We start from the raw sequence: 20748 nt of genomic DNA, 5'->3' as shown, positions 1-20748 counted from the left end.
TAAGGTTCCCTTATATATTGCAAGAAATAAAACTAAAATTAATATTGCAATTAAGGATATTAGTTAATTTAGGAATGAATATAAGGTTGGTAAAAAAATAGGAATAAATATAACATTATGAAGGATTATGTCAAAAAACTCTAGCTTGTTTTTGGAGCGTAGAGCTAAAAAAAATAGAGTAAGATCAAGAATGGCAGTTGAAGTTATTTAATGGGGAGAGACAATTGCAAGCCCAAGATTGTCACTAGGAGGCATAAAATATGGATCAAGAATATCCTATTGGTAATTACAGATTTTTGTATCTTAAAGAATCGTGTTGGTAGAGTTTTGTGAAGAGGAGGATGAGGATGATGGTGTGGTGGGTGTGGGTTCTTGTATGGTGGTTGTTTTAGGAGAGGCCATAGTCGTTGAGGGTAGAGAGGTTGCGAAGAAGAAAGAAAAAAGGGGTTTGGGGAAGAAGGGGTTTTCAGAGCAGGTTGAGGAGGAAAAAGAAAGATGAAAGTACAAAATGAATTGATGAAAGTTTTTACTTTGAAGATAATGAGGATTAATAGGGTGAAATATTGTGAAAGCCAAAGGATTTGAGCATGCTGAGATTTTATGAAGAAGAGATAAGATTTGAGATGTGTTGTGATAATTGTGTTCTGAACGATACCTAACACAGATCAATAAGAGATGGACATGCATGAAAAATATGTGTTTGAAAAAGAAAAATTCAAGGTAATTGTCAAAGTGAAAAAGAATATGTGGTAGACATCTACTAGGTGAGAGAGGACAGCAGAAAACATTTGAAAGGGTAAAAAAGAATTAACGGAAAACTCAAAGATTTTAATTTCAATTGATACCATGTTAATTCTTGTCCAATGGACATATTGAAATTGGCAACATTACCATGAAAAGAGATAATGCAAAAAAAAATAATAAATAAAAATAAAAGAAAATATCACTAACTTGAATTATATTATTGACCTTCCTAGTATTTTTAATACATAAGGTTATAACTAATTTCAAAAATATAAGAAATTAATTATAACAACGTATCGGAATAAGCAGCAACAATAATAACTATTTATAAAAAATAAAAAAAAAATCATTACATGCATTATGTTTGACAATTTGAATTAAAGATAAAATAAACAACAAAATAATGTGTTGAATACACTTCCAATTGAAAAATAAAATCAAGTATAAATCTTTTTGTTGTTGTTATACATAGCTAAAGGAAAGAACTAAACTTAGAGCCAGTAATGTTGATTTCATGCCAAGAGAATTTGGCAATTTGGCACTATCCTTCCTTAAGAAAATGCCTTGGTATAAAGGCACATTAATAAGAACCAAAAAGCCACACAAAATAACTTGCAATCCAATTTTCTCATATTTTCTAGAGCCACCACCCCTTAGGATTGCATTCTTCAAAACATTAAGAAGACAAAATAAATTGAACAATGCTAGTGTTGCTAATATAGTAAACATTGATGAAGATGTTTCAAACTCCATAATTTCATTATCGTGCCGCTTGGAAACTTCTTCTTCTTAAACCTTATTTGTGATTATAAAGACTGAGTTTGAAAAACCAAAAAGCTTTAAGACGGTGTCACTAAATGCATATAGATAAGAGGTTGTCCTCTTGTACAACCATATCATTAGTTCATTCCACCAACCTTTAAATGTCCCTCCATAAAAAAGAAACTCCAACAAACTATAAATGGTTTCTCCGATAATTACATATGCAAAAGGTATGAACCAAGGACTTGACACCTGAAAATCCAACCAATAACACATATTAAACCTTAGTAGCACTCACACCTCTAAATAAAATAAGTGTGTCTGTGTTTGTGTTAGCGTCAGACAATACTAACACTTGTAATTATGTTTAATTTATTTATTTTTTTAAATTATTGCCAATGTGTCAGTTTCAGTGTGTGTATCCGTATCTATGATTGATACTATTAAACACCTCAAAATTAAATATTACAACAAGGGAATAATTTTGTTACCTTTGGAAACAAGGGAATTCCTTTAAGGAGATAAAGTGAAGGGATAATGGAGTAATATAAAGTAGCTAAACATTTTAGAGGCCATAAACAATAAGAACAATATTACATTTGGAGACCAAAACTTATTTTCCCAAAAGCATACCATGCAGGACTATACTTAGAAAACATAATTTGAAAGTCCCCTTCAGACCATGTCTTATGTTGAATAAGTACTTGAAGTAATGAAGTTGGAGCTACACCTAAGAAAGCCTTCCTAGATGGATTATAGTACACTGACTTTTATCCTTTACTTTGTATGGACAAACCTGTTATTAGGGGTGGGAATAGGCCAGACCGACTAACAGGGGCCTATGGCCCAGCCTACATAGGTCTAGGCCAGGCCAGACTTTTTAGATAAATAGAAAAGGCCTAGGCTTTTTTATAAGCCTATTTAGCTAAAAAGGCTAGGCCACAGGCCACATAAAAAGCCTTTTAAGCCTAAGAGGTCGGCCTATTTAAATACATATGAATAATTTTATTATTATTATATTATATTTTTTTACTTTGAATTAAAAATATAAAAATAAATTTTAGTTATCTTGAAGAAATTATGAAAATAAGATGAAAACAATCTTATGAATAATGTCATAAGTTGTTTCGATAAGTTCTCTCAAAAAAATAATATCACAAAATTGATGCTACTAGGTAAAATCAAATAAACTAATGCAAAAAAACAATTAATCTCATTGATCTTTTAATTTGTTAGTCTATATAAAGACGAGTTGAATGACTTATTTACCAATGTTCAAATGAAATAGGCTTTTAAGTAGGCTAATAGGCCAATCAGGCCTTCAAAAAGGCCAGGCCCAGGCCAAAAAAATAAGCCTATGATAGGCTACAGGCCAGACTTAGGCTTTGAATATTATAGCAGGCCAGGCTCAGGCTTGGCAAAGCCTAACTCGGCTCAGCCTATTCCCACCCCTACCTGTTATTACATCCTCCACTGGACAACCTTATTTCAAACTCATTTTTAATTCAATTAAACATTACTCAATTCAATCACTATATCATAGCTCTAAATTGTATTTGTAAACAGATGTAACATACTGGTCTAGGATTTAATTTCAAGCAATAATATTTATTTATATTTATGTGTTAATGGTATCAAGTTATTGATATTTATAAATCAACAATCATTTATACTTATGTGTTAATGTAAAAAAGTTATTGGTATTTATAAATCAACAATATTGTTTTAATTTTTTTTTCGAACTACAATTACAACTGCAATTTAACTGCGGTCACATATGGCACATAGGCTGCAATTTGCTACAATATTAAGGATCACAACAAAATTGTTAGAGTTTAGGATTTATGATTTAAAATTATTCATGGTTCAGTTTAAAAAGAAGATTTAACCGTAGTTAGTTTTTTCTATAACCTCGTAAATATTCAAGTTTAGTATGAAAAAGAGAGAGTATGTATAAAGGACCTCTTTTCCCCATTGTGTATTTTCCTCATATGAGCAGCTTGCAAGACCTTTCGATTTTTCTTCTATTTCTTCCAAATTTTCTTCTTTGAATAAGTCACCTTCACTCTTCCAGTTATGCCTATATTCATCATCAAACTTCATTCCACAAAGAGACTCTCTCTTATGAAAGCAGCCAGTTCCTATATAAAAAGGGCCACCAAAACCATCTGCACCATGGAACTCCACCTATACACACAAAGTTATAAATAAAGCACATACAATTCATCAACTACAATATCACAATAATGCTACTTAATTATCAGGAATTTGATGCAATTAAGTTATTAGTCCATTATGTGTAATTAAAATCTCTAACATATGTTACTTCTGATACAAGAAACAACTCACCTCGCTAATCGCTAGAAGAGCACTACCATATAAATCATTCTTTGTGACATTCTCAAAGGTCTGTGGAGATTGCACATAGGCAATTTCATGGCCTTTCTTTTCATCCGTGAAAAAACAAAGGGCATCTCTTATAGATTCTGAATTGTTTGAGTACATGTCACAATCTACATTCATAATAAATTTCCCGTTGCTGATAATAGAAGACACCCTTAACTGCGTTTCATAGGGTATACATAATTAATAACACTCATACATTAAATTAAAATCATATATATTCCCATCAATAATTCAATATATTATATAAATTCATTGCTCCAACTTTGAAGTTGTGGTGATATTGAGGCCTCTTCTCATGAGCTAAATACACCAAAGTTGGTAAAATGAAACCATCTACATCTTTTGAGTTATTAGAGTCCTTTTTATGAAGTAGTATCTAGTAAATAAAAGAAAAATATTGTATAAACAATCATAAGAGTTATTAGAGTGCAACATTAATGAAAAGACTCGTGAAGTAAATGAATTGAATTAAGTAATTTACTTGAAGAATGGTGTCGTAGTCACGTTGAGATGAATATGAATTCCATTGAAAAAATCCTCTATGGTTTAAACGTGCTTCTTTGGGTACTCTTTTCAACTTTGTTGCATTCTCAATTCGGATTTCCATTTCAATGTAAAATTTCTACATCATTGGAAAAAAAAAGGGAACAATTATTCTCCATGGTGTATCAAAAATTAGTTGGTGAAAATATTTTTTATACAATTAAAAAATTAAATTAATTGGTAAGTTGTTTTGAATTTAGTTAATGTTTGTACACTCATGTTGTGGTGTATCATTGATCATCTAGTGATCATATTTGGAGAATCTTAAAAACAATTTTATTGGAAAGCTTTAAGTTTTTTAATAATTAGAATTGGGGTATAGATGGAGAAAGTAAATGAATGTGATTTTTGGATTCTAAGATATGGTGAAAATAGTGCGAACGGGTTTGCAACATCTTCCAAATGATGTATCAAATTGTCAGGTTGCTACACATAAAAATTAAAGAAGAATAATGCATTGTTCTTCCATCGATCAATGTGTTGAAATATTGAATTTTCAAAAACTTGAGAATATTACATCATCAAAGGAGACGAGGGACATATTGAGAAAAGTTGTGTTAGTGATGACAAACTCAAGAAAGTTTGTTTTTAAATATTGCGAAAACAATTTGAGTTGTTGTAGATGGAGAACAATAAGAAGGAGTTTGAGTATTTCAATAGAATCACACATATCACTAATCAAATAAGAGGCAAGATAACACCAAAAAAGCCGATCAACCTGAATCCGCTTCAAGAAAAATAGTGATCATTTAGGATGGAAGGGAAAAAAACTAATTAAAAAGAAGAACATTAAGTTCTATAATTTCCACACAAAAAATTGTACACTTCATAAATGATTATAAGAGAAAACATGTTCCAAAAAGCACACATGACTCAGGGTGAGATGACTCAGACCTGACTTAGTGAAGGAAACAACAAATGATGAATTTGGAAGTATAGATGACTGCAGATTGTTCAAATCACGTGATATGTCATTGAGAATGGCTTGTCAATATTGATGATTCAAGAAAGACAAGCATGTGATTTTCTAATAACAAAACCATTATGTGATATTTGGATCAAACTCCAATATCTTGAAAGGGATAGGTTTCTTGGTTCGGCAGAGCTTAAGCATGTTCTCAAAGTCTGTCATGCTGAGATTGAAGTCCAACATACAGTAGTTGATAATGCTGGGTTTGTTAGCATATCGAATCGGGCCTGTTTGTTTTTCTCAATTGTTTAAGTTAGCTCGTAACCTAAGTTAGCTTAGTAGTATATAAATATACTAGTTCTCTCTGTAACACCCCGATATCCGCTGCACGCATCAACCGTGTCGGCCAACCAAGCATGTCACCAGCTTAATCAATAATCCCCTAGGTCCGCTTACCGGTTTCCCAGGAAAATATTGTTTTTGCCTCCCGCAGGAATCGAACCACGTACCTAGGGGTTAAGTAGGTATTTATAGCAATTCCTGCTACCAATTGAGCTATCAATTATTCAACTTCACTTCACATAATATTTTTATTAAACTAAAACAACTTCGCCAACATCATATTACTTCATAAATTCCACTTAAAAGTTAACAACTTATAGTTATAACAACAATTAAAAGACAATCGTTCATCCCCCGAGTGCTACGTATCAGAGCAAGACCCAACTCAAACTAACAGTAACTAAAGACTTCATAAAAATACTTTGACTTCCACATATATTCTTGAGTTCCTGCCCATTTCCCATGGTAGGGGAAATATCAGTAGAAGGGTGAGATATCCAACAATATAAACCAGCGTATGATAAATAATATATTAAGATTAGATCATACAATTTCACCACTTCATACTTATTCAAACAACAGTTATAATAACAAATAGCAACAACGGTTATAATAATTATTTACCAACAACAAGTATAATAACAATTATCAGCAACAAGTATAACAACAACAACTTAATACAACAACAACAACGTAATAACAACAACAACGTAATAACAACAACAACTTCAAATGCGACTCAACTGTGCAAATGCATGTGGTACCATTGGAGCAGAACTCCCAACTTAAACATATTCCAGGTTATCGAGGCATTTCAACTTAAACAGGTGTCGTCAAGGCCAACTTAAACATTTTGCCAATCCAAGCCAACGTAATATGCAAATGTATGCATGCAACAATAACAACAACTACAACATCACAACACAACAATGCAACAACCGCAAACAACTTAATCAACCTTGGTCATAAGACCTGCAACTTAATCAACGCATCATCAATAACTTAAACAACATTGGTCATAAGATCTGCAACTTAATCAGCGTATCAACAATAACAACCAGACACTACGCCAAATTTAAGTTTTAGCAGCACACCTACTAAAGCGCCTCTAGTAAAAAGCGCTGTTATAGGTTGCACTAAAAACAAAATAAAGAAACACGCTAAAAAAGCGCTCTTAAAGGGGGGGGGGGGGTAATGAAAGCGCTTTTCAAAAGCGCTCTTATAGGGGGGGCTATGAAAGCGCTTTCTAAAAGCGCTCTTAAAGGGGGGGGTATGACAGCGCTTTTCAAAAGCGCTCTTATAGGGGTCTTATAGTGGGGGATATGAAAGCGCTTTTGAAAGCGCTCTTAAAGGGGGGGTTACAAAAGCGCTTTTTAAGAGAAAGCGCTGGCATAGGTGGCCCTTCTAAAGCGCTTTTCAGAAGCGCCCTCGTAGGTGTTTTAAAATAAAACAAATTAAACTTGCCCCAATTAATTTCAGAAGCGCTTCTCAGTATCTTTCTCTTCTTCTCCTCGCGAACAAACACCCAGAATCCCTAAATCTCAGATTCTTCCCTAAATCAATTTCAGTTCCTCCGTCCTCCGTCTCCGCCGCCGTTTCCGCCTCCGCCTCCGTTCGCCGTTTCCGCCTCCGTCCGTTCTCCGTTCTCCCTCCGTTCTCTGTTCTCCCTGCATCCCTTTAGGTAATTTCTAAGTTTTTGAATATGCTGTATGTGGGTTGCTATATGTTCTTATTCATACTGCTATATGTTTTTGAATATGCTTATGAGAATTTGTTTGGAATTTTATATGGAACATTTAGAATCTTTAGAACTGACATTTAGAACAACACTGACATTTGGAACAACACTGAGTTTTGGTGGAAAGATTGAGGAAATTCTGAAATTCTGGGGAGTTTCATAGTTATGGTGAATTGATGAAATTGGATGATCATGTTTTGTGTTGTTGTTTGGATAATCATGGTAGAATTATGATTTAGTAAATCTTACATGTATGATTATGAGTTTTGAATCTTCCTTATTAGTTTTATGAGAGTTTAGGTGGTTTGAGTTGTGACATAAAACTAAGATTCAATGATGAATTGGAGTAAAATTAGAAGATGGAAATATGGTGTTTTGATAGTTAAAACATGTGTATAACTTGTTCCATGAATGGTGATAGATCAAAATTAGGAAATAATTAGGGGTCATTCTTATGCCATAATATTGGCGTAGCTTTTTGTTTGTTGGTTGTTGTGGTTTGTTGAATTGGAGTAAAATTAGAAGATGGAAATATGGTTGTTGTATCATTAAAAAAACCACTTTTAATGATACAAAGAAATTTATAAAAAAAACAAAAGCTATAACAAACGGTTGCTATAGTAATAGAAATTAAGAGTTGCATTTTAAACTTTTTGCTTCTTAAGAGAAATAACACCCTCTTATTTTCCAAAAATACTTGAATTCATCCTTTTAAAATGTTAAAACTTGACACTTTTTGTTTTCTTTAAAAATGAATAATTTTATTGCATGCACTTTAGTTCATTTTAATAAAAAATATGTATACATGTGTTTCTCTATTTTTTTTTTTTGGTTACATGTGTTTCTCTATTTTTATTTATAATATAAGGAACATGTGTTTCTCTATTTTTTAGTTCAAATTTGCTTTCATAAAAAATGTTTGACTTTTAATATAAAAAGAAATTTCACTTTTTAAATTTATAGTTTGTTATAGTTTGTTATTTTCTTCTTTTTAAATTTTAATATCAATTTAGTGTCTCTCAACCAATTTTTTGGTTTGTGGACTTATATTACCTTGAAATAAGGTAATGTCTTCTTTAAGAAATCAGGTATTCTGATTAGGTATTCTATTATGATGATAGCTATTTATTATCTTGACAGAATTCCTTAGTACCTGATAGAGAAACCAAGAAGCATTTGTTTAGCTTAATTAAGTCATGGATAAGACATGGATGAGATCAAACCGATTGTCGAAAGAGTACGAGAAAGGGGTATGGGAATTCGTTGAGTTTGCGGTTAAGCACTCCGAAGACCCGCTTCGAATGCCGTGTCCTTGCTTGGGTTGCTGTTATGTGGATAAGGTTGACGGGAAACAGTTGGGATCCCATTTACTACGGTTTGGAATTGATAGAAGTTATACATGTTGGACAATGCATGGTGAGAAAAGTAACGGGAATGCTGGGTCGAGTTGTAATAGGAAGTATGCTTCAAACGACGATTGCACAGACACATACGATTGCGATCGAGTCGAAGAGATTGCAGAAGCGCTTGAAGAGGATCTTGCGGATTGTCCCAAAATGTTTGAGAGGTTGGTAAGCGATGCAGAGAAACCGTTGTATGATGGTTGTTCAAAATTCACAAGATTGTCTGCGGTGTTAAAGTTGTACAACTTAAAGGCGGACAATGGATGGTCGGATAAAAGTTTCACAGAGTTATTAGCCCTTATGAAAGATATGCTACCAGAGGATAATGTTCTTCCCAATCGAACGTATGAAGCCAAAAAGATGTTGTCCTCTATTGGCATGAGCTATGATAAGATACATGCATGTCCAAACGATTGCGTTTTGTTTCGAAACGAGTATGCAGCGTTGAATGAGTGTCCTAAATGTGGTGCCCCTCGATATAAGAAAAAGTTGTCTCCTGCTAAAGTCTTATGGTATTTTCCTATAATTCCGAGATTTAGACGCATGTATCGTAGTGAGACCGATTCAAGACACTTGACTTGGCATGCAGATGAAAGAATTATTGATGGAAAGTTGCGACATCCGGCAGACTCACCACAATGGATGAAAGTTGATACTGATTATCCTGAATTTGGAAAAGAAGAAAGAAACCTTCGGTTGTCATTGTCTACTGATGGAATGAACCCGCATGGTATTCAAAGTATCTCGCATAGCACATGGCCTGTGATTCTTATGATCTATAACCTACCTCCGTGGCTATGTATGAAGCGTAAGTACATGATGTTATCAATGCTAATTTCTGGGCCTAAACAACCAGGGAATGACATAGACGTATACTTGGCACCGTTAATCGAAGATTTAAAGTTTTTGTGGGACAACGGTGTGGAGGTTTACGATGGGTATAGGAAGGAAAGTTTCAACTTGAGGGCGATGTTGTTTGGAACAATTAATGATTTTCCAGCATACGGAAATCTATCCGGGTACAGCAATAAAGGTCAAAAGGCGTGTCCCGTTTGTGAAGATGAAACCGATACGACACGATTGGATCTTTGTCAGAAGAATGTCTTTCTCGGTCATCGTAGATTCTTAAATTCTAATCATCACTACCGTGGGTGGAGAAAAGCATTCAACGGAAAGGCCGAACATGGTACAGCCCCGCCTTTTTTGTCAGGTGATCAAATTTTTGAAAAGGTGAAAGATGTGAGCACTCAGTTTGGCAAGCCTTTTGCACATTCACTTGTCAAGGGTGGGTGGAAGAAGAAGTCCATTTTTTTTGAACTTCCATATTGGAAGTCGTTGTACGTAAGACATTTCCTGGATGTTATGCATATTGAAAAAAATGTATTTGACAGCGTTATAGGTACGTTACTCAATATACCAGGAAAGTCTAAGGATGGCGTTAACATAAGGAATGACATGGTAAACATGAGGATGAGAACTGAATTGAGACCCGTGACGAAAGGAAGACGAACATATCTGCCACCTGCTGTTTACACTCTATCTAGAAAGGAGAAGAAAACATTGTGTAAGTTCCTCAGTGAAGTTAAAGTTCCAGAAGGCTACTCTTCAGATATTAGAAGACTTGTGTCCATGAAAGACCTCAAGTTAAAGAGTTTGAAGACGCATGATTGTCATGTTATAATGGAACATTTTTTACCAATAGGTATACGTTCTATTCTGCCAGAAAAAGTAAGAAGCGCAATAACTAAGCTGTGTTTCTTCTTCAGGTCAATTTGCAGTAAGGTGGTCGATCCCGCGATCTTACCAACATTGCAAAAAGAGATAGTTGTTACTTTATGTGATCTCGAAATGTATTTTCCTCCCTCGTTTTTTGACATAATGGTTCATCTAGTCGTTCATCTTGTGAAAGAGACACAATTGTGCAGACCAGCTTATATGAGATGGATGTACCCTGCTGAACGTTATATGAAAATATTAAAAGGGTACGTGAAAAACAGAAGTCGACCGGAGGGTTGTATTGCCGAACGATACGTTGTTGAAGAAGCGGTTGAGTTTTGTACTGAATATCTGTCAAATGTTCAATCAATTGGACTCCCCAAATCTCATATTGTCGGAAAAAAAGAAGGAAAAAGGCTAATTGGAAATAAAGTTGTGACAGTATCAATGGTCGAACGGGATCAAGCGCACTTGTATGTTCTGCACAATGAGATTGAGGTTGAGCCGTATGTTGAAATGCACAAGGTTGTTCTCCGAGATTTAAATCCAAATAGAAATGAGAACTGGATAGTACGAGAGCACAATCGAAGTTTCATACCGTGGTTTAGGGATCATATTTATTCAAAGTATCGTTCAGATCCTGCTTCAGTAACAGAAAGGTTGAGATGTTTAGCCTATGGTCCAACTGTAATTGTGCTTTCTTATAGCGCATACGCTATTAATGGATACACATTTTATACCAAAGAACAGGATGATAAAAGTACTATGCAAAATAGTGGTGTTACCTTGGTAGCTGAAGCAATGCACATATCAAGTGCGAATGACTTAAATCCGAAATTTGCAAATTTGTCATATTTTGGGGTTATCGAGCGCATTTTGGTGTTTGATTACACGAAGTTTCAGATTCCTGTATTTGGTTGCAAGTGGGTTGAAAATAATAGTGGCATACGAATGGATAAGTCAGAATTTTTGCAAGTGGATCTCAATAGGGTAGGGTACAAAGATGAGCCTTTCATTTTAGCCTCTCAAGCTAAACAAGTGTTCTATGTCAATGATCCGACAAGTACGAAATGGTCTATAGTGCTTTTATCTAACAAAATAGTAGATGAAAACATTGAAGATCAAGGTGATATTGGTGTTGGCATTGAATCTTGTACAAGAAACGATCAAAATGAGAATGAATCTTGTACTAGAAATGATCATAATGAGGGTATTTGGATCAATCCAACCGTCCGCGTTGTTAAGAGACGCGTAGAACACAATCCTACCAAGAAAAGAAAGAGACGTTAGTGATAAAGGTAATAGTATACATATTCCGACTAATTTGTTTTATTCAATTTGTACCGATTGTTTTAATCAATAGTATAGTACTTATTCAATTTTGGTGCATATTCTCGTTTTGTACATAACTTTTGAACCATGTATCCGTTTGTCGACTTCTTTACATGTAACTATACTATTTTGACGATTCCGGAGCTGCTCATGCACTTATATGTTCATTTCGGGACTGTTTTTTTATCGGTTTTGCTTCTGCCCGTAATCAAAAGTCGGGCTTAGGGTCTGAATTTCGGAAAACCGACTTTATTTTTGAGTCCGTGGGGACGTTTTACCATAGCCATGTAAATTTCGTTCAATTCCGACAACTTTATTTTTTGACGCTTATTTTGATTTGTACCGATTTCGTTTCCGATTTACTTGTACATGCATGGTTTGACTTCCATTTTACTTGTATAGATTGTTAGCTTATTAATAGTGTACTAATGTGCTTTAGTTTGTTTGATACAGGTTAAATGGCTCCGGATAGAGATGCTCCACCTGAAAACTCACAAGAAAGAGATGCTCAAGAAAGAGATGCCACGGATACAAATGCTCCACCTGATACTGAAGCAAAAGAAGTTGCACGAGGCATCACTATCATGAAGGGAATCGTTCGACATAGAGACCAAGGATTAGTATACCGATTGGAATGGAATTCTGATAAACAAGCAATTGGTCCTAATTCTGCAAAGTTGACAAGTTATATTGGTACACTTGTTCGTATGCATATTCCGGTCTCCGTAGCTAAATGGAATCTGAAAAGCGAAGACTTGGATGCGAAAAAAAAAGCGATTTGGGACGAGCTTCAGGTATATATCATATATGGTTAATTGTTGTTATTATCTTGACGATAAATTGTTTAAATTACTTATACTAACACACTATGAGTATGTTTTTTTGCAGAGGACTTTTGAGATACCAGATGATCGTAGACGCTACATACTTGGTTTGGCCGGCAAAAGATATAGAGGGTGGAAAGCTTTTTTGACAAACACTTATCTTAAGGATAAAGATGGAAACTTTCTTGAAGAGGCACCGGGACGGCCAAAAAAGTATGAGATCTTCATTGGTGAAGAAGATTGGGCTAAGTTTGTAGAGCAAAGAGATGAAGATTTTCGGAAAAGGAGTGCCAAGAATAGTGCGAGAGCATCCAAACCCGCATATCCATACAAAAAAGGGCGTTTGGGATATGCACGCTTGGAGGATAAAATTGTAAGTAAATAGAAATGCGTTTTAATTAATTGTCTAAATGTGTTTTATTTGACGATTTTATCATTTGTGTCAATGCATAGTTAGAGGAGACTAAAAGTGAGGAAACCTCACTTCCTGAACATGTGTTGTGGAGGGAAGCTCGTGTGGGCAAGGATCATGCTGTCGATCCCGAAGTTCAGAGAGTTTTTACTGAATGTGTAAGTATAAATGATTTACAGGAGACCTTGTCGCAATCGGCATCCACCGGTGAGGGGAGCGTACTTAGTAGAGCACTAGATGCTCCTGAGTATCCCGGTCGGGTGAGGGGTAAGGGTCATGGTGTGACTCCAACCTCTTTTTACAAGAGTCCTAGGAGAAGAAATCCTTCAAATGAAGAAGTGTTGCAAAAGTTGGCGGAATTGCAAGCACAAGTCTCTGAATTGCAAAGAGATAAAGAGGCGTATATGAGAGAAAAGTGCAACACTTCATCGGTGAAAGAAACTAGTGATAAGGCTAGTATCAACTATCAAAGGAAATTTCCCGAGGTAATTATAATTTTTTTTCCTTTTAAATTGTTCTATTTTATTAATGATAATGACTTTATATTTACTATTGGTTTAGGGCATTTCATCTTGCCAACTATACTTATCGGAACCGAGTTATCGACTAGTTGGCAAGGGAAAAGTGCACAACACTTTGGGAGATTTACTTCACCATAGACCGCTCCCGGATGGACACCTGAAAGTATCGGTGGATGTTGTAGTAGATCATGATGCGATGCTACCGGTACCTGACATGGTCTCAGAGACGACATTGCTGCGAGATGCAATAGGATCATTTGTTGCATGGCCCTCGGAGCTCATTACCATTAGTGATGAGGTATATTGAAAACGATTATGAATCATTTAGTTTTCGAATGTCAATTCTAAACCGTTTATTAATTATTTTTTACATTTTAATTTTAGACTGCTCCTATAAAACCCACAGTTAAGGGTAAAGGGATTTTACAGGAGGAGGAGTCCGTTGCATCACTAAAAGAGGTACATTTAAAGTGTTAATAATTAATCTGAATCTAAATCTGCATGATTTTATATTTTACCTAACTTATATGATTTTTAGGCATCCGCTCGAGAGTCACAACAAGTGACGCAGCAAGTTCGTACCGTACCACCCACTGGTCCTCCGAAGCCAGCGGGAAAAAAAGGCGGTGCTTTTGTGCCTCGGTACCGGTCGACGCTCGCAAAAATGGTTGATATGTCCGATTTGAAGGATGGTGCTTTACGTGAAATCGTTATGGATGAGAGTGTCTTCGGTATTGAATTCAAGTCACTTATTACACTTGATGACTTGGAGGAGATTTTTAAGCATGATCAACTAGGCGTCAATAACATGCACTCATACATCCGGTAATATTCCCTTATCCGATATATTATTTAATTAGTCCCACAATATAATTTATTTACACATTTCAATGAAAATAATCTAATGTTTATTATGTTTTTATTTAAGGTTGTTGTATGACAGAGTGTTGCGCGGGACTCCGTTGTCTAACAGATTCCGTTTCGTGTCTTCCGCCCACTGCAGCGGAATGGCAATTACTTCGGAACGGGAATCAGTTAGACAGCGATTAGTCGATAGATTCATGTCCACCGGCAATACAGAATGTCTGCATCTTTGGGCGTATAATACCCGACCAGTAGGGTTAGTTTCTCATTCTTTGTTCATCTAATCTCTGTTTCTTTTGTGTATAGCAAAATTTTCATATAACCTATTGTTTTTATTTATAGAGCACACTGGTTGCTGCTTGCTATCAACCCTATAAGGGAAGTCGTGTATTATCTGAATTCGGTAAATGGTGAATGGACCAATTATCCGGCCATGAAGGACATCGTTGATTTGTAAGTGGGATCGTTCTAAATATATATTCGTGTATATTTATATATATATTTACTTATTTGTGGGATTGATCTAAACATATGCTTTTATATATTTGTTAATTAGATCAATACAAGTGTTCCGAAGTCAACGGGACGCACAGGTATCCCGAACTAAATCTAGCAACATTACTTGGATCCAAGTGCAGGTACATTATTTTTCACAATGTTGCTTATAATATATTTATGCTACTTGATAAAACAATGCACAACTATAGAATCTTATTTGTTTTTCTATGTAGTGTCCGCAACAGAAAAACAGTTACGATTGCGGATACTTTGTATTGAGGTTTATGAAAGAAATCCTTCAGGCAAATCAATTAGAGATTCCGCTCACGGTATGAATTTATAACTTAAGATAATTTCATATAATTTATTACATTTAACTAAATGTATCATTCATATTTTGTTTTTGTTTTGTAGTACCTTGACGAATTCCGTACCGCTGGATACCCGAAACTTAAGTTGGAAGAAATAAAAGAGGATTTGTGTCATTTTTATATTAAGCGCTTTTTCATGTAGGATTTGTGTCGAATTGAAGTACTATAATATTATTGATGTTGTAATGATGTATATATATAATTTTGGATATTATAATGGTATTATATTAGTATATATATATATTGTCTTACTGATGGCTGAAATAATATCGTCGAAAATAAATTACAGGTCGAAAATATTACAGGCTGAAAACATATTACAGGTCGAAAATATTACAGGTCGACTGGGAGGATTAAATTACAGGCTGCACATTAAAATACCTCATTTAGCTACTAAAGCGCTTTTTAAAAAGCGCTCTTAAAGGCCCACATACTAAAGCGCTTCTTTTTAAAAGCGCTGCCAAAGATTAATAAAAAAGAAAAAAAAAAGCAACATACTAAAGCGCTTTTGTAAAAGCGCTCTTATAGGGGGGGCTATCAGAGCGCTTTTTCTGTAAAAAGCGCTCTTAAAGCCCACCCTATAAGAGCGCTTTTACAAAAGCGCTTTAGTATGTTGCGTTTTTTTTTTTATTTTTTACTCTCACAGGGGGGCCTATCACAGCGCTTTTCTGGAAAAAGCGCACTTAAAGGGGGGCCTACCAGAGCGCTTTTTCCTGAAAAGCGCTCTTAAAGGGGGGCCTACAAGAGCGCTTTTTCCAGAAAAGCGCTCTTATAGGGGGGGCCTACCAGAGCGCTTTTAAAAGCGCTTTCGTAGCCTATGCCAGCGCTGGCTTTGGCAGCGCTTTAAAGCGCTGTTAAAGGCCAAAAAAAGCACTTTTAAAAGCCTTGCGCGTTGTAGTGCAGAACAACAACAACGAAAACAACAACTTAAACATGCATCAATTGCATCAACTTAATCATTACAAAACAGCCCCTAAACATCTAGGTACTAATTCTTCAATTTATTAATTAATCTACTACCAACAACTCTTATAATTCTAATTTCAATTCTACTATTCGTTAATTCTATTATTAATTCCAATTATGCTACTAACTCAGCCTGCTACATATATCATCGTTATTACTACTGCTATTTCTTCTTCACATTAATTCCATCTTTATACAACTTAATCCATTAACTACATATCTCATCACTAAGAATCATCACTATAATTTCTACTAATTAAATTAATCAATTCTAACGGTATAATATTCTAATGAATTTAAACCAATTTCTTCACTAATAATAATTATAATTCTTCTCAAGTTAATCCTACTAAGGCTTGATCCCAACAACCAACATAAAACATCAACAGCCAGAAATCAAAACATATTTCTAAAACTCGTATATCCATTAGAACAAGATTGGTTGCTATGGGGTTCCCTCAAAAAGAAGGAACTAACTTCAATGATGTGTTCTCACCTGTTGTGAATGATAGATCCATTAGAACATTGTTAGCCATGATGGCAAATTTTGACCTAGAACTTAAACAGATGGATGTGAAGACTGCTTTTTTGTATGGTGATCTAGATGAAACAATCATGATAAGGCAACTTGGAGGGTGTGCATAAAATGGAAAGGAAGATTATGTGTGCGATCTATGGAGTGAAATAATCTCCTCGACAATGGAATTAGAGATTCGACAATTTCATGGCACATATAGGTTTCACTGGGAGCCAATTTGACCACTATGTTTACTTCAAATTTCAATTTGGAAATTCAATTGTTATTTTGTTGCTTTATATGGATGATATTCTCATAGCAAGCAACAATGTCGAGGATGTAATGAAAGTGAATGTTGAACTCAATAAGGAGTTTGACACGAAGGATCTAGGAGTTTCATCTATGATTCTTGAGATTGACATCTAGAGAGATAAAAAGTAGTCGAGATTATGCTTATCTCAAGAGACATACTTGCAGAAGATTCTCGATAAATTTGGTATGTCAAACTCAAAGCCTGTTGTAACACCGAGTAATCCTTGCTTCAAGATGAGTATGACTCAAAGTTCTAGTACTGAAGTCGAAAGAGCATATATGAATAGCATCTCATATGCTAACATGATAGGTTCTTTGATGTATGTTATAGTTTTTACTATACCCGACATAGCGTACAGAGTGACCCTTGTAAGCAGGTATATAGCCAATCCTGAAAAAGGCATACTGGCAGGCATTAAAGTGGATTCTAAGGCGCATAAATGGGTCTCTAAACAGATTCCTGATTTATGGTGGAGCCTGTGGTGATGACAAAAAAGCAGAAATCAAAGGATATGTTGACTCTGATTATGCAGGTTGTATGGATTCCATGAAATCTATTTCTGGATATGTGTTCACTATGTTTGGCACGATAGTCCGTTGGAAAACGACACTTTAGAAGGTTGTTGTCTTATCAACCACTGAAGCGAAATATATTTCCCTCACTGAAACTATGAAAGAAGCATTATAGAATTAAGGTTTTGCTAAGGAGCTAAAACTTCAAGGTCGAGTTATCACTATTGAGGATGATAGTCAAAGTGCTATACGCTTGTCAAAGAATTCAGCCTATCATGAGCGAACCAAACACGTCGATGTGAGACTGTATTTCGTCAGATGGGTAATCAAGCATGGAGAAATCCAAGTGCTGAAGGTTTCGACAGATCACAATGTTGCTTATATGAATACCAAGAGATTACGAAGTTGCAACTTTTATGCTGTACGCAGTTGATAAAGCTGCTTGAAGAAAGCTAGTTTGTTCTTTAATGTTATAGAGTTTGTTCCAAGGTGAAGATTTATAAGATATTGGATCGAACTCTAGTATGGTCAAAGGGTAGTTTCTTGGTTCGACAATTCGACAGGTTCATAGAATGTCGTCGAAGTCTGTTATCATGATGTAGTCTAAGTTGTTTAAGTTCGATTGTTCTATAGGTTAGCTTGTTTAATGGGTCTGTGTGAAATAGTTCATTAGGTTAGTGTGTTAGTTTTCTTACAAATGACATACTAATCTCTCATCATTGCATAGTGCAAATCTTTAATAGGTTGACAGATGTTATTTGTTATTCTGCAACACTTATAATACTGTTTCAAAGAGAAAGTAAAGAATAATAGTTTTAATCAATTCATTGTGTTCTTCTTGCTTTCCTTCTTCTTTTATCATTGTGTGTTTTTTGCCAATAATAAATCGATTATATTTGTTATTCTGGCATCATTTTTCACAACAAATAATACATTAGTCTACTGCATTTTTAAAATATTTAATATAATTTGAATATAATGTCGATTAGATACTTTAGATTGTAAACCAGTGGGTCTACTGGCAACTGGTACCATGGCAAGTTCATTTTTCAATAATTGCATGCCATTTTATAATACTTTTTCTAAAATAGTAATTATTACTTTTTGGTCAAAAGAAGTAGCCTGCCTATTCACCTACTCATTTACTAAAATTTGGTTTTCATATTTTATTCTATATTCACATAACTAGTATTCGTTTTATTTTAAATTTCAAATAGATGTTTTATCTATTTTTTTTCAATAATATCTCACTTGTCAAGTGTGATACATTAACATTTTCTTAAAATGAGATAAGCCAATAATAAAAATGTTACATAATTAAAAATAAAAAAGTATGTAAAAAATAAAGTAAATTAATTATCTGAATTTAAAATAAAGAGAATCAATTTTTTAAGTAAGCTAAAATATATAATACTTTTGTAAAGTTCTTTATGTATATTTTAAATGATTATTTATTTATAATTTACCTATTTTATTTTAAAATTTTATTAATTTATTTGTAATTTATATTTTAAATTAAAATATTAAACTAAATATAAAAAAAAACCATTTAGAACATGTATATTTTTGCAAGAAAAATAAAGACTAGAATTAATAAGACAAATCTCTAGAAGAAAGTTTGAAGAAAAGTTTTAGAATAATTAAAACTGAAAGTTGGTATATTTAAAAAGTTGAAGACTAAATACATTAACTTTATAAATTCAATTTTTTATATATAAAAAAGTAGTTTAGCTTGACTAATTTTATTAACTTTTATTAATTCAATTTTGTGGTTTAACTTTTGCAAAAGAAAAAAAATTTAGATGTGTAGAATTAATTATGAAATAATTTAAGTGTTTGATTTTTTTAAGTAAAACTTATTTTGTTTTCAAAAATGATTCTAAAAGTTATAACTAATGGATTTTGACATAAAACATGATTTTTATATTAAAATTTATAGTTCAACATATTTTTACATAAATATATTCAATTATATATCATTTTATATCTAACTGACTTTTAATCAAAATCAATTTCACTCCCTTCAAAATCAAACATACACTAAAAAAATAATTAATTGACATATTAATTATAAAAGAATATATATATATATATATATATATATATATATATATATATATATATATATATATATATATATATAAAATTAATTTTATCTTTAAAATTAAAAATGATAAGTTTTTCTTATAAAACTTATGTAATAATTAAATTAAATTTTATATAAATTTAAATAAACATAAATCAATGTGTTTTTAATTCAGTTTTATTTTTTTGACACATTTTTAATTCAGTTTTAATCATAATTAATAGCTCAAACTCACTCTCAGATGCTTTCATCCTTGTCCCTTGACAGTGACAATACAGTTCCATTTTGAAACATCTTACTGTGTACTTTCTTTGTCATCATCCAAAAGAATCAAAATTAAGAAATCACGTATAATATAAAAACAATATATCTTTATCGTTTAGTATATTCTTCTAAGACTTTTCATTCCCATAGTAATTCAAATTGATAACAAATAAATCAAGATTAAGATAATGGATTAGTCGACATACCTTGATAGCCGCCAAGTCATTTTCAAAATTAGAGTCAATAATGGATTTCTTGCAAAATGGTAACCAATGTTTCGCAAACTCAGCAGCCTCTAACATAGCATAGAATGTAACATAACATCTGATCCACGATCATCTTATAGATACATATAACACCATTCTAAACCCCGCGGCAATTAATAATTAAATCAGAGTATATGCAAACAAGGGTGCCATAATTGATAATAAAATAAACACAATATCCGTCATATGTCATGCATTCACCAAGAAACATTTTAACATAACTCATAATTCAAAATCTCATGTTCACACAGCGGAAATAATTCATCAAATTAGCATCACATCATCGACGCATATTCCTCAAAATAAATTAACTAAAAATAGAATTATCATCATCAACTCAAAACATTGCGTTCCCCAGTGTTACATCTATCAGAGCATGACACCCGGCACTAACTAACATATCGACTTATGAGCTAATCCTTACCAAGTTAAGCCGTT

At 33.7% G+C, this 20748-nt stretch overlaps 1 pseudogene; it reads right to left on the bottom strand.

Moving 5' to 3' along the window:
* Positions 1–1191: 1191 nt before the first annotated feature.
* Positions 1192–20396, bottom strand: LOC131658729 (cellulose synthase-like protein E1; annotated as a pseudogene).
* Between the last annotated feature and the right edge of the window lie 352 nt (positions 20397–20748).

Source organism: Vicia villosa, linkage group LG3 (genome assembly GCF_029867415.1).
Source record: "Vicia villosa cultivar HV-30 ecotype Madison, WI linkage group LG3, Vvil1.0, whole genome shotgun sequence".
Lineage (NCBI taxonomy): Eukaryota > Viridiplantae > Streptophyta > Magnoliopsida > Fabales > Fabaceae > Vicia > Vicia villosa.
This window is presented reverse-complemented; position numbering and strand designations above follow the sequence as displayed.